This window comes from Miniopterus natalensis, chromosome 10, assembly GCF_054644295.1.
Source record: "Miniopterus natalensis isolate mMinNat1 chromosome 10, mMinNat1.hap1, whole genome shotgun sequence".
NCBI classification, from domain to species: domain Eukaryota; kingdom Metazoa; phylum Chordata; class Mammalia; order Chiroptera; family Miniopteridae; genus Miniopterus; species Miniopterus natalensis.
Window position 1 is genome coordinate 67,863,689 of NC_142090.1, and position 14,935 is coordinate 67,878,623.

Genomic DNA, 14,935 nt, shown 5'->3' on the forward strand with positions numbered 1-14,935 from the left:
AAGCACCCTGCGAGAAAGCTGGGCATGTTTAGTTGCTAGTAAACAGGTCCACTAGATTGCAGTTCCTGAGAGCAAGAGTGGTGTCTTCTATCAGGAACCAGGGAGCCTGGATTGATGTTTCCAGAGCTTAACCAGATTTGAATATATTGAAAATATCCAAGCATATTCTCAGGCTAGAGTAGTTATGACAGGGTTAATTTATTATAGTGGTATTGGCATTTTTAATGACTTAACACAGTAGCTGATACAGCCACTTTTCATTCATTAATTAAGGTGAAGAAAATTTAAACGTCTTCAAGAAAATAGTTCGGCACAGCCATCCTGAAGTCCCTCAAGAGCGCACGCACAGAAGTAATCGTCAAAAGCAAGCAGCTACTTTTTCCCCCTGTTGATATCACTTCAACTCCTAGTACGTTCAAATGTGAACAGGAACAGAGCATGACCTCATCTGATGAATGGAAGAAGCTATTTTTCGACCACTAACTGGCATGAGAAACAGCAAAACTCCTGGAGGAAATTAGCAAATCTTAAAGGTGTGGATGACATTCTGTAGCATTGCTTGTCCAAAAAAAATGACACAAATTATGGCATTGCACGCTCCAGCCAAGCAGCAGCAGACACTTTCTCCAGGCGAAATGCACAGTTTTCCAGGGCCTCGTCTCTAAACACGCCAGCGTTTAAGTGCAAGCTTGCAGTATATTGCGAGTAACGCTGAGGAGCCAGCTGAACCTCGCTCCCCCCTCCTTTGTTTTAAACGTGCGCACAGACGGACACACAGCACATTTTCCACTGCAGAGCACAGGAAAACGACCTCGTGTGTCCCAAGGAACAGCCGTATGCTTAAGAAGTCTGCCCCATATTTATGGTGCTTGTCTGACTGTATGCACTCATGAGTGAAATTGAAAGTGTCATTGATAGCAACTTGAATGCAGATAGTGAATGAATGCACAAATAAAGGCAAATACCGTTTGTTTTTTTTAAATGCCAGAAAATAACAACCGAAACTATGCAACCAGTTCTCTAAGATGATGCAAAAGGCATTCAGCAAGTGGCAACTGAGTGATTAATCTTTACAGATGAAATAAGTGAATATAATAATATTTAATATATGACACTGAGTCCATTCTGAGTAATAGCCATCTTTGCACCGACACAATGGTAAATCTAATTTTTTTGAGATTTTTATTGTGGAGAAAAGAGGTCAAGAAGGCAAAAGTGTACAGGGAACATGAAAGTCAGAACTCATAGTAGAAGTTATTTCTGGAGCTGAAAGGAAAATGGCATTAGAGAAGAGTATATATAGAGCTCCTCAAGGCTTTTTGTAATATTTCATTTACTTTAATACATTAAGTGGCTGTGGTATAATGAGATTTGATAAAACTCTCTTGGGTACATTTGTTTGTCGTCATTTTATTTTAGTTTTTAATAATTCACAGTGAAGATATTAATAATTGAGCCCTTTGATTGAATAAGTTAATTGCTACTTAACATTAGAGTCTTTAAGAGTAAAATTTTAGAATTAAGATAAGCTGTTAGCTTGGTCTTCATAAAGATTTTTCATCTCTGAAATGAACAAACTTTCCTTGGGAAAAATGGTTCATCTCATGGGAAATGTGATTTTAATTTACAGAATTGTTCTTCTAACCAAAATATTAGACAGTGGGCTTCTTTTTAAAAATCATATTGGTTATGGGTTTTTATAGGGTATTAATGTTCCCCAATAAAATTTGTATGGTGACAAAAGGTATGGGGTATTTTTGCCAGATTCCTTTATTTTAAAATGTATTATTTTGTTCCAACTCCAGAATTTAATAAAAACAAATTTAGGGATGTAAAAGAGATGGAAAAATTTTAAGTTATTTCAAAATTAAAATCACTGGAAATGAAAGTAAAAAAAATACATAAATCAAGCTGACTGGTATAGGGCTCTCAGTTTGGTAGTGGTTACAGAGGAGACATTTATTTTTCAATAAATATATTGGCTGTTTACAATTTGAAAGTCTATTTTCACTAGACTGTAAGCTGCATGAAGAGGCACTTTTTTGTTTTTTTGGTCACTGCTGTACCTCTAACACCTGGAGTAATAGTTGTCATGCAGTATGTTTTCAATTATTATGTGCCAAATTAACCAATCAACTATGGTTGAGCTTCATAAAGAAGGCAGAATTCAAGCCATGAAATTGTTATTGATAGTAACAATTATTTCTGCAGATATCACTACAATTAGAGAGATAAAAATAGGAGTATTATGTATATACTTCCAATCAGTACAAAACTCTTGGAAACTTGGTTGTATTAGATGAGAAAATATGAAGGACCTCTAAAGAAACAAATTATCTGGGATAATCAATGAAGAATCAGGAAGGACAATCCACACAGGAAAAGCAGAAGAAATCTTACATTCTCAGAGCTACTCCCCCAAAGACAGCTCCATGTGCAGGTGGTTAGGAGAAGAGTGCACCCCATGGGTGACATTAAGATGGCAACACAGATACACAGAGAGATGCATCTTAGTCATGACTTTATAATAAACTGAAATTACCAAGGAGTTTTCTAAATTACATCCTCAAATATAAAAAAAATGAGTATCTGTGGCCTAACGTTTATTCTAAACCACAGTTTGGTGTTTTTGTTTGTCCTGTGTTTTTATTTTAAAACACATTTAGGTAGAAATAGAGATCCAATTTTTGTCAACATCGTGAAAGATAACAAACAAGATGAATGATGTTTAAGGATGTGTGTTTGGCAGCGAACGGAGAAGGGAATGGGAAAAAAAGAAGCGGTGGTGAACATCTGGGGTGGTTTCTTTTCTATGAAAAGGAAAAAGGTCAGATCCCACCCAGCGAGAAGAGGTGACCCCCTGAAAAATGTAAGTGATCTTGCTTGACCTGTGACGCGAGCATGGGGATGACCTCGTCTGTTTAACTGCAATGTGTGTTTCTTGTTAGGAAAAGTGAGAGAGCTGTGCTCTGCCATGAAAGAATGTGAGGGATCTGAAGGTGCTGAAAAGCCAAAGAAAGAAGCAGGGTGTGCAGAGCTCGGTGCAGGCGAAGGGAAAAATGGAATCGCACGCTGTTGGCCCTGCCTTTTAAAAATGGTAGGCGAAAAGGAAGATAAAAGTAAGTATGTGTATCTGCACTTCTGTACACAAAACTGGATCCACACGCACACACACAGCTTTGTCATTGTTTGTTCAATTGTGGGGATCGATTCTTTTTCCGATAATCTCTTCCATTTAACTTTAAAATAATGATATTTACGTGGAAGAGCACAGGCCCATAGGCATGTTTCTAATAGCTCAAAATATCGAATATTATTTTCTACGAACTCCTAGTGTCCCAAGTCTAAGACATCAATTTATGTGAGTCTGACTTTCAGTCCTTTTACAGAAAATAATAACAAGTCAACACTCGCATGCAATGCTTGAGAGTATCCTCAGAACTTTTTTATTCTGTTAAGTGGGCTCTCTGATCGAAATAGCTGAACAATCCCCACGTTACAATATTAATAGAAGAAAGCTCAAATGTCTCGGCCTACATGAACTCCTAACATTTGTTTCGCCTTTCAAAGTGTCTTTCGTCTCTTTCTCTTCTCCAGAGCTCTTCATTCCCTCAATCCCCTTGAGGGCCCCTCCACAGAGCCCATTATTTAAGGAGGAGTGCACCCACAAACAGCTGTGGGAGGAAAGGGCTGCTCGAGGCCCCAGGCCAAACAAGGACAGAAAGTTGGGGTACAATCTCCCCCCTACTGGTGTAAGGAAAACTGAACCATTTCGAGTTCTCAATTATGTTACCGTTAAATAATGACCACTTAGTGTTTGCCAAATCAGCTTTGTTATGGAAAGATAGGGGAGATTTTACAATGGAAGGAGTTGAGATTTTCCCGACCATTTTATAATAAAAATCTTATTTATTCGGTTATTGGTTATGAGTCAAGGGTTCTGTTTATCTATTTCAAGAGTCCCTGCCCGAATTTTTACTGGGCCATGATTTTTTTACTAGTCCAATGGACCCAAAGAAACAGAAACTTTTATTTGTTGAGATGCTGCCCGCAGGAACTAAAGTAAAACAATCAGGCCGTTTAAACAGATCTGGGAAGCGATACATCTTCTTCCATCCGTACAAGAAAAACATTCTCATGAAAATAGGAGGCACTACCACTCTTTCACTCTCACAAAGCACCGGCATTTAATAAGAAAGTCAGCTCCGGCCAGTGATTTAGCTAAACCCTGGAAAGCACACTGGATAACAATTTCCTGTTGCCTGCCCCTTCCTCTGGGATTCCCTCCTGCAATCTTCAAGCAGAGTGAGCCAGCTGACACTCAGTAGTTAAATATAAATTTAATATTAAACATAGGGCATTATTTTGAAATATAAGACTTCTTACTAGATGTTCTTATCTAGGGACATGTGGCCACACCTATCTTAAGAATTTATTCATTACCTTGCCGGGGATGCCCTGCCCTGTCCTTTCCCCTTTTTATCCCGCTGCTCTCCACAAGGGGGCAGGCAGGGGCCAGGAGAAGGCAATTCTGTTTCAAAATCGGGTTAAAAAAAATTGATAGGGCAGGAAGTTAAAAATTGTGTCAGAAATGAGATTTGAAGATTATCTGCAGATTTTTAAAATTTTTCCAAATCCCCATCTCTCCTTGATATGAAAAAATGAGGATTGGCATTTATTGTAAGCAATTTGAGTCAAGTATTTCTTGTGTGTTTGGGTTCATTGGTGGAACATGAATTACCAAAGTTCAACATGTTGCATCAATTTTTTTTTCCACCTGGAAATACGGGTGATTGTGCCACTTTTTAAAACTTGTGATTCCGTAGTTATTCCCTTTAGACTCAGATGGTTATAGAAAACAATTCCTAATAATAATTTCCAATTTTACTATGAGGAAAATTGCTTTAAAATTACATATATATGTGTATATATATAAAACCTGGATACATATGTGATCTAGATTTGGATATTACTTTAGATACACTACTAATTTACTAGGGTGCCTCAGTCATATACAACAACTCAACTCAGTTTTTTAACTGTCTAATTTATTGTAAGTGGAGACTGTGGTTGTAGAGAAGTTGTAGAGAAGATTCTGTAAATTATACTTGGTTTCCTCTACAAAAGGTTCTAAGGATGTACAATGCATCGGAGGTAAAATGGCATTATGGATTCAAGAATGGGCCAGAAGAACACATTATTGTTTAAAGCAATCACAAAATAAAATACATCACTTTTCTGAAAATTCATAAACTAAACATTGAAATAGAAATAAAATTGTTTTTGTGATAAGTAAAAGGGAAAAAAGTGCAATTCTGATTAAAGAAAACTGTAAAAAAGTGATGTGAAAGCTACCTGGCTGCATTCTCTAATATTTTGTGTTAATTAACTCGATTCCATTACTCACGCTACGTACATTTCCTTTCACATTGTATTGCAATCACCTTAAATGGAATCAAAACTTTTGCTATGCACTGACATTGACTTCATTAAAATACAAAGTTTTTGACATTTTTGGGAAGAATTTTCTGATTCCACACTAATAAATGGGAGGGTTTTGAATTTCAATGGCTAAAAGGAAGTCAGATTTTAGTTATATGAATCCAGGGTAACTTCATTCATGGATCAAAAAAGACCTCTTGAGGCTTACAAAATCTTTATTATTTTCAAGCTACAAGAAATAGTTTGGTGGAGAGCTGGATAATGAAAAACATATTCTTCTGTGATCGATCCACATTGGGGTGCTTTCCAGCTGTGAGACAGTCTCTCAAACTTAAAAGTTCTCCAAAGTTCTCCTTGGCCTGGAGCCCAAATTTATTTATAACAGAACATGACTGCAAAAATAGCATTATGAAATGTAGCAATTTTTGTCACTTTGCTAAAAAGTGAAAATGATTTATGACACTGTTAAAGATTGCTAATGCCTCAAATGGTTAGATTTTAAGGTTTAGAATTAGCACAGTTTAAATTTTGACCTACTATTTTAGACTGTATTAATTCTTGTAGGCTGAACAGGATCTCCCCAAACTAAGATTTCTGCTATATTATGCTGCATATGCCACATTGAAAAGGGCTAGTGGAGAAATGTAATTTATATATCTGATATATAAAATGTTATTAAAATAAGTTACAATCATTATAACAAAGACAATGAAGTCTTTATATAAAATAGTTCACCATTTCTAAATGCGTTCAGTTAAAACCATGAGAAATAAAAGTCATAAGACCCATCACATTTGAGGAGTTTAGATATTAAAAGCCATATAAGTGTCTACATTTAAAGTTATTCAATCATGAAACAGTGACGAAATCACTCCAAAAGAAAAGTATAATAATTTCCAATTTATAGTTACAATCTACCAATAGTAGTAATGTGATTCAGATACTACACGATTTAATGTCTAGCCCAGTCACCTAACTATCAATAGTCTTGCGAGAGATAAAGACATAATTTATATTTCATCACGACAGATTGCTCCGGGACCCTACCAGGTGGGAATTCTTGTTTGACACGACTTGTCTTCCAACCAAACCCATTTATTTGGAAGAAAACTTGAATCAGCAATTTAATCACATAGTAAAAAGTTAAAACAGGCATACACCGTTGTTTATAATTAATAATATCTATTCTAAAAGTGATATTTGCAATGACTGCTATAGAACTTGTTTTCTTAGAGGGACATATCAATTTAAAATCTAACAATATGACTCAATTTACTTGTTTTAAAACTAATGGGGATGTTTCCGAATAAATCACTAACATATCCTAGGCATTTTTTCTTAGGAAATCTATGGGAAGGAGACTTTAAAATTACCTAATCAGACAATTGTGTCAAGGCGAGGAACAATAAAAAAATTTCCCAAGTTGATTGCTTTTATGCAGATGGTTGCAATTACCCCTTCAAATTGACACCCAAATCTACAACTCCAGGCCTGACCTATTTCCCTGAATTTCAGATTAATTAAGATTCAGGTATTTCATGGGTACCTCAGTATAAAGACATCAACAGATAAACTCAGTGTCTCTCCCTTCTACTCTTTGCCTTATCCCAGGTCTCGATCTCAATGAGAGTATGAGCTCACCGATCCAGACATTTAGAAGATTACGTCAAACAATTCTCCCATCCATCCCCAACCTCTGACCAGTCAGTAAACAAGCCTGATGGTTTAGATCTTAAATCTCTCTCTAGTCAATACCATTTGTCCCCAACTTAAATTTATCCCTGCTTTCTAAATACCTAGAATTTCTCCAGAAGGTCTCAGGCCTCCAGTCTTGCTTGCTTTTTCTCACTGCCAGAAACATATTCCAAAAGACTGAATCTGTTTATGTCACCTCTCTTTTCAAACAATTTTAGCTCTCGCCCTGCCGGGCGTGGCTCAAGGGTTGAGCATTGACCTAGGATCCAGAGATCACGGTTCGATTCCCAGTCAGGGCACATGCCTGGGTTGCGGGCTCGATCCCCAGTAGGGGGTGTGCAGGAGGCAGCCGATCAATGACTCTCTCATCATTGATGTTTCTCTCTCTCTCTCCCTCTCCCTTCCTCTCTCTGAAATCAATAAAGATATATTTTTCCAAAAAATTAAATAAAAAAAAGAATTTTAGCTCTCATGACTAGAGTGGGGTAAATTCTGCTTATCCTGTATGTACATCCCTTACTGATCATATCCCCTTCACTTCTCCCACATACACCAACCACTCCAAGCCATTTGTTACCCCCGAAATATAGAAAACTTGCCATGACTTTGCACATACTTTTCTTCCTATTTAAAAATATGTCCTTCCCCCCCTTCTGCTTAATTTACTCTCATTCTTTTTAAAAAAATGTTTTTTATTGATTTAAGAGAGAGAGGAAGAGAGAGGGAAGGAGAGAAAAACATCAATGAGAGAGAAACATTTATCACCTGCCTCCTGCACACCCCCTACTGGGGATCAAGCCCCAAACCCAGGCCTGTGGGCCAACCAGGAATCAAATGTGCGACCTCTAGGTCTACGGAGAAATGCTCAGCCAACTGGGCCGCATGGCCCAGGGCTCATACTTTTTTTTTTTTTTAATTCTCACCTGAGGGTATTTTTTTCTAGTGCTTTTCAGAGAGAGTAGAAGGGAGAGAGAGAGAGAAAGAGAGAGAAACATAGGTGTGAGAGACACACATTGATTGGTTGCCTCCTGCCCTTGCCCTGACTGGGGCCAGGGATCGAGCCTGCAACCTAGGTATGTGCCCTTGGCTGAAATCGAACCCGGGACCCTTTGTATGCAGGCTGGTGCTCTAACCACTGAGAAACCAGCCAGGGCTCATTCTTCTTCTTTAAACCTTTGACCAAGCAAACCTCATTTGAAAAGCCCTTTTCTAAATTACCAAGCAAGACTGAATTTTTCTTCGACGACACTCTTGCAGCATCCGCTTCATATCTACTCACCTCATAGGGCTGTCCACTGAGCACTGGAACTGTTTCCCATTTCATGTATCAATTTACTGCCAGTTTCTTAAGGACAAAGTTTACGCCTTTAAATGCATTTTCAGCGGAGCTTTTCAAATTATGAGTCAACATGTTCAACAAATGAAATCCCATCAATACTTCTCTGTTAAGCAAAGCCCTTTGACACTCCTGTATCTGTTAATCATCATATTATTATATCACATATAATGAGAATACAACAATTATTATGATATGCTTTATAGCTTACAAAAGATTTCATATAATGGTTGGAAGCAGGTAATGTTTTCTACATTTTGTGCATAAAAAAAAAAAAGTTTCATAATATTTGGGTAATTTATCCAAAGTCTTTAAGTAAGTGTGTGGTGAAATTGATATTCAACCCAAGTAATTTTGATTTTAATATCACTGACTTGTAGTTGGTCAAATGAGTGATTTGGCTTAAATTCACAACTTAAAAGGTTACTATTTCTTTTTTTATTAAAATATAGTTATTACATAATATTATATTAATTTCTGATTAATATAATATTAATATATTAATATATTATAGTTACAATATTAATAACTACAACATAGTTATTTAACATTTGCCTACCTAACAAACTGACCACCACAATAAATCTTAGTAGCCATCTGACACCATTCAAAGTTACTATATTATTGAATATATTCCCTATGCTGTACGTTACATCCCCATGACTAATTGAGTTTATAACTGGAAATTTGTACCTCTTACTCCCCTTTGCCAAGCTTACTATGTCTTAATATCAAGCAGCTTTACTACACATTCCATTATCCCAGGTATTAGGCTAAAATCACTAGTTGAAACAGCCGCATGAAGCAATAGTCCAAAAGCAATAGTCCAAGCAGTTCTTTACCAAGAGCTCAGTAAAAAAGAGACATGATCTATTATTGAAAGACAAGCACTGCTGAAAATCCTTTGGGAGAACATGTTAATTGCAACTACAGGCCCACATTATGAAGAATTATCATTACCCTCACTTGAGCTCTTTCACAGACAGGCCAGATGAGTAGAGCCAACAGTTTTTCCATAGGAGGACATCTCCAAATTTTTGAGAAGGTACCAGTAAAAGATGATCAGCAGAGGAGAAATGCTTCATGCTTTCTAAACATCATTCTGTAATAGTGTGTGATGATTTGCAACGATACCAAAGTAATTATAAAATAAACTTTCTGTGTTGGAGGAAACTAAGGCACCTTTGAAGGTCATTGCCCTTGCCACAGTGAGATGCATCTTTTTCTATTCCTTTCACCCAACATAAGAACTCATCTAGCCATGGTAACTCAGGTGTTGTTTTTGTTGAATTTTATTTTGAAAGACATATTCAGAATGCTACGGGAAGGTCCTTATTTGTTACCATATTATATATCAAATAATATTATGCATGCATATATGTGTGTATAGGTGTGTTTGTGTGTATATAACTTCTCTAAAAATAGTCAGAATGTCAGAATACTAGTTATTATGATATTTAGTCCTTACCATTTTAGAGATAATACGAATAAAACAAAAGGACTAATTGACTTGACTAAGGTCCCTCAATCAGTGACCATCGTTTTATTTAATAAACGTTACTACCACTGGAAAGCATACTGGCTCTAGATCAGATGAAGTGAGGTCTAATTCTCCCAATTCCCTCTCTAAATGTTTCCAAATCAGCACTATATACATCTATATATTCCTTCAGTTCCACACATATTTTATGATGAAAAATATATATCATATGCCCCCTGGAAGGAAATCTTTGTCCATCATGGTTTGTCATAGAATCAGATCTCCAAGCTCCTCACATGCTCCTTGCCAGTCCTTTTAGGATTAGCAGCTGCTATGAGCAAACGCATAGCAGTAAGGCTGAGTAACTTGGCACCCTTTAAATAGATCAAGTTTGGTTTTAATTTAAAGAATAACTTGATTCACTAATGTTACTTAAACAAATGTAAAATCTCTCACAAAAACTCGCATGTAGTAAATGTTCAAAGCTGTGGTTATTTAGGTTTTTATTTGCTAAAAATGTCAAGATAATATTTTTAGCAAAAATTTCCATTCCATTCTTAGCTATAACAACTTTGGAGGAAGGGAGTCAGTTAAGATTTCAGTTTCTATCACTTTGCCAGAAATAAGTTTATTTGGTAACCGTTTGAAATATTTTTGTATTTTAGCTTCAACTCAATCAAGATTTAAGGTAGGGAGCATCAGTCATGAATACCAAAACAAACTGGATCAGACAAGAATGCCTACTCTCTTTACTATCATGTTATTTCACTAGTATAATGTTGTAAATAATATTGAATGTGTAAAGCAACCCAAAATATGGGGATAGCACCGTTGTTATTTTCATATTTTTAATATTTAACTATACTTCATAAACTGATGAGGAGCTTCTATTGTTCATAAGACAGTATATTATTTTTCATTTTTCCTGCTGCTGCTGTTATAAATGACCACAAATCTACTAGCTTAATATTAACACAAATTAATTATGTTACTGTTCTGGAGGTTAGAAGTCTGAAATGGGTCTTACTGTTCTAAAATCAAGTATGTTGGCAGAGCCGCTTTCCTTTCTGGAGGCTCTAAGGGAGAATCCGTTTCCTTGCTTTTTCCAGCTTCTAGAGACTGCCCACATTCTTTGGCTCAAGGCCCTCTTCCATCTTCAAAGCCAGTAATAACCAGTTGAGTGCTTCTCACATCACCTCACTCTGACTTGCCTGCTTCCTTCTTTCACTTATTAAAACCCTTGCGATTACACTGGGCCCACACAGAAAATTCAGTACAATGTCCCCATCAGATGATTAGCCATGTTAATTCTAAGTGCAACACTGATTTCTCCTTTCAATGTAACATAGCATAGTCACGGGTTCTGGGAATTAGAACACGGACATATTTAAATGGTCATAATTCTGCCTACCATAAAGGGTTAAACAATCCTGCTACTAAAAATGAAAACAAAAAAATTCTAGAATTAAAAAAAAAAAATTAAATATATAGCCCTGGCTGGTTTTGCTCAGTGGTTAGAGCATTGGCCTGCGGACTGAAGGGTCCCAGGTTCAATTCTAGCCAAGGGCATGTAGCTCAGTTGCAGGCTGGATCTCTGCCCTGGTCCGGAGCGTGCGGCAGGCAACCAGTCGATGTGTCTCTCTCACATCGATGTTTCTCTATCATCTATCTATATCTATCTATCTATCTATCTATCTATCTATCTATCTATCTATCTATCTATCTATCATCTATCTATCTATCTATCTATCTATCTATCATCTATCTATCTATCTATCTATCTATCTATCTATCTATCTATCTATCTATCTATCATCTATCTATCTATCTATCATCTATCATCATCTATCTATCTATCTATCTATCTATCTATCTATCTATCTATCTATCTATCTATCTATCATCTATCTATCTATCATCTATATCTATATCTATCTACCTATCTATCTATCTATCTATCTATCTATCATCTATCTATCTATCTATCTATCATCTATCTATCTATCTCATCTCCCTTCTACTCTCTCTGAAAAGCAATGGAAAAAATATCCTCGGGTGAGGATTTAAAAGAAAATTATAAATATATATAAAATTTGTTTAAAAGCACTGAGGAGTTAACAAGAGAATGACAGAGCCAAATAGCCAAGGGAAAATGGGAATTCAGAGAGTGTGAGAACTAGTTTTGGGCCAAGGACATCTGTGCTCTATCAAGTGTGACTTAATTTTTGGCATCCTTACTCTGGGTGAAGGTGGAAATAAATGAAAATTTAGGAACCACGCAAGGTGGGGAATCTAGCAGAAAACCCTCCCCGTATTAATCTGGAACCCCAAACGATTCCATCTACTCTTTTAAACACCAGGCTACTAGAGAGAAAGTTGCTTATGCTCTGAGCTGAGGTGTGGAAAAAATATCCCCAAGAAGCGTAATCACAAGTCAACGGTTGCTCAAAGGTGCAACCAAGTTTCTATCAGTTAGGAGGATCAGTAACTGATCTGGTAGAACCCCAAATGCCAGGCCAAACCAAACCTCCACTGACATTCTCGCTGGAGGAAGTCACCTTCATCTTAGCCCTTAATGAATCACTAAATATAATTTTTTAAAGGCAGTGACTAATATGTAATAAAAGTAATAAAATTCACAAGAAAATAAAGCATCCTGAGTGAGAAAAAACATAAATAGTAGAAAGTTGAAACAGAGCTGCTGAAATTATTAGATATACATTCTAAAACAACTATTTTTTTTTCATATTTAAATAAGGAAAAGACAAATTTGAAAATATCTGTGGGAAATAAGAAATAATAAAGGAATATACTTTAAGAAAACAGAGCTTCTGATAATAAAAAATATAATAAAATTTGTAAACTAAGTGGATGGGTTTACCATCAGATTATAATATCAGATTAGAATTTATGAACAGTAAAGGAACTTTTATCCAAATGAAGCTCTGAGAGAGAAAAAAATAATAGATTGTATTTTTTAAAAGACAGAGAGAGAGAGAACTTAAGAGACATGGAAGACAGAGTAAGAAGATCTAACATCCATTTAATTCAGAGTTCCAAGGTGAAAGAGAGAGAACTGGGTAGAGGCCATATTTGAAAAGTGAAAGGCTGAGGTTTTTTCAAGACAGATATAAAACACCACTTCATAGCTGCCAGAAGCCAGGTGGGTCCTAAGCATGATAAATAAAAAGAAAGTCAACCCTAGATGCATCACATTAAAGCTATAAAACATTAAACAAAAAGGAAATGCTTGAAGTTGCCAGGGAAAGGAGAGAAGAAAAGGCAAGTTTCCTTCAAAAGAGTTCACTGTCAGCCAACACTCATTGAAGAAAATTCTAAAGAATGAACTTCCTCAGAAGAAAAGTGATCTGAGATAGAAGGTCAGAGATTCAGAAAGAATACAGAGGAGAGTGTAAGTATGTGTAAATGTCTACATAAACATTCACTACTATGCAATAAAGCAATGATCAATGTCTTATGGGCCTAAAAATAACATGTTTTAGGTGGATGGAGGAGACCTTTCTATGATTTTATGATTTGCCTTCTTTCATGGCAATAAATGCGCGTTTCTGACTGATCCTCTATAATAATTGTCTTAATAAAAATAAATGCTCCCTCATTGACTTCCTATTAACTATATTCCGGACATAGGGCTAAACAATTCAGTTACTACCCACAGGCCTGTAAGGTAAATAATATTAAACTTATGTACAAATAAGGAAACATGACTGTACATTTACATAGTATTCAAATATATTAAAACTAGTAAGCGTTTGGGTCCAGATTTATCTTACTTTTGTCAGAAAAAGTCTCAGAAAGACCATATATCAATACCTACGCCTCCTGAAGAGGATGGGTGAATTTTACTAGCGTACATGCCTGTATTTTGCAAAGTGAAAGGATTAGGGTTCTGATAAACACAAAAGTTGATGCAATTAAGCCACTACTTCATGAAATCACAAACAAAGAAGAGAGAAAAGGAAAACAGAATAATGTTGTATGATATAATTCACAAATAGACACTTATTTTCTTTACTACCTTAGAAAAATAGGCAAAAATCCTAGTAAATATGTATGCTTAATGTTTAAAAATGCTGATTTTATATACCTAACTCTAAAATTAAAAAATGAAAATAACTGCATTGTACTTAACCCTTTTCAGTCGCATTAAATTTGGACATGGGTGTCGTACTGGTTGGAATTAAGAGCTTTCAGAGAAATTATGAACTGATACATGAATGGAGTTAAGATTCGTACAGTTCCTTGCTGTGGTGGCTGAGAGCAGACATACGACTGGAACGGTAAAAAAGTTTTGGTGGCTGAGAGTAGACAAATGACCGCAAAGGGTTAAGATCAGATTTTATTCTTCAAAAAATTTAACAAAATGTTCCATATATCTAAATTAATCAGAGGTTCTTTCTTTTTTGGTTCATTGGAATATCACCTAATTTTTTCTAGGTTTATTCTTACACTTGTATTTATGACATATCAAAAAACAATATACAAACATTTATAAGGTATAGTGTGGAAGGTTGGGTAATGACCTCCAAAAGATGTCCATGCCCTAATTCCTGGAACCTGTAAGTATATTATCTTACATGTCATAAGGCACCCTGCAGATATAATGACAGTTATGAAACCTAATTATCATCTTGAATTACTCAGGTGGACACAATCTAATCACCTGAGCCTTTAAAAGTAGTGAAATTTCTCTGGCTAGAGGCAGAAGGAAAAAACAAACAAACACCAGGAAGTCACATAGAGATTCCAAGTGTGAGAAGGATTTGATATGCCATTGCTTGCTTTAATAAGCAGGGGTCTCAATGCAGGGATTGGAAGGAGGCCTGTTGGCAATAACAGCAGCCCTTCCTTGACAGCCAGAGAGGAAATAGGAACATCAGTCCTACAACAACAAGGTTCTGGATTTCCTCAACAATGTGAATGAGCTTGGAGTAAATTTTTCCTAGAGCCTCCTGAAAAGA

At 36.1% G+C, this 14,935-nt stretch overlaps 1 protein-coding gene across 1 annotated transcript in view; it reads right to left on the reverse strand.

Moving 5' to 3' along the window:
* The window catches only part of AGMO (alkylglycerol monooxygenase), a 264,197-nt gene that overhangs the window by 69,324 nt on the left and 179,938 nt on the right, over positions 1–14,935 (reverse strand). The gene's annotated exons all lie outside the window — the stretch shown is intronic.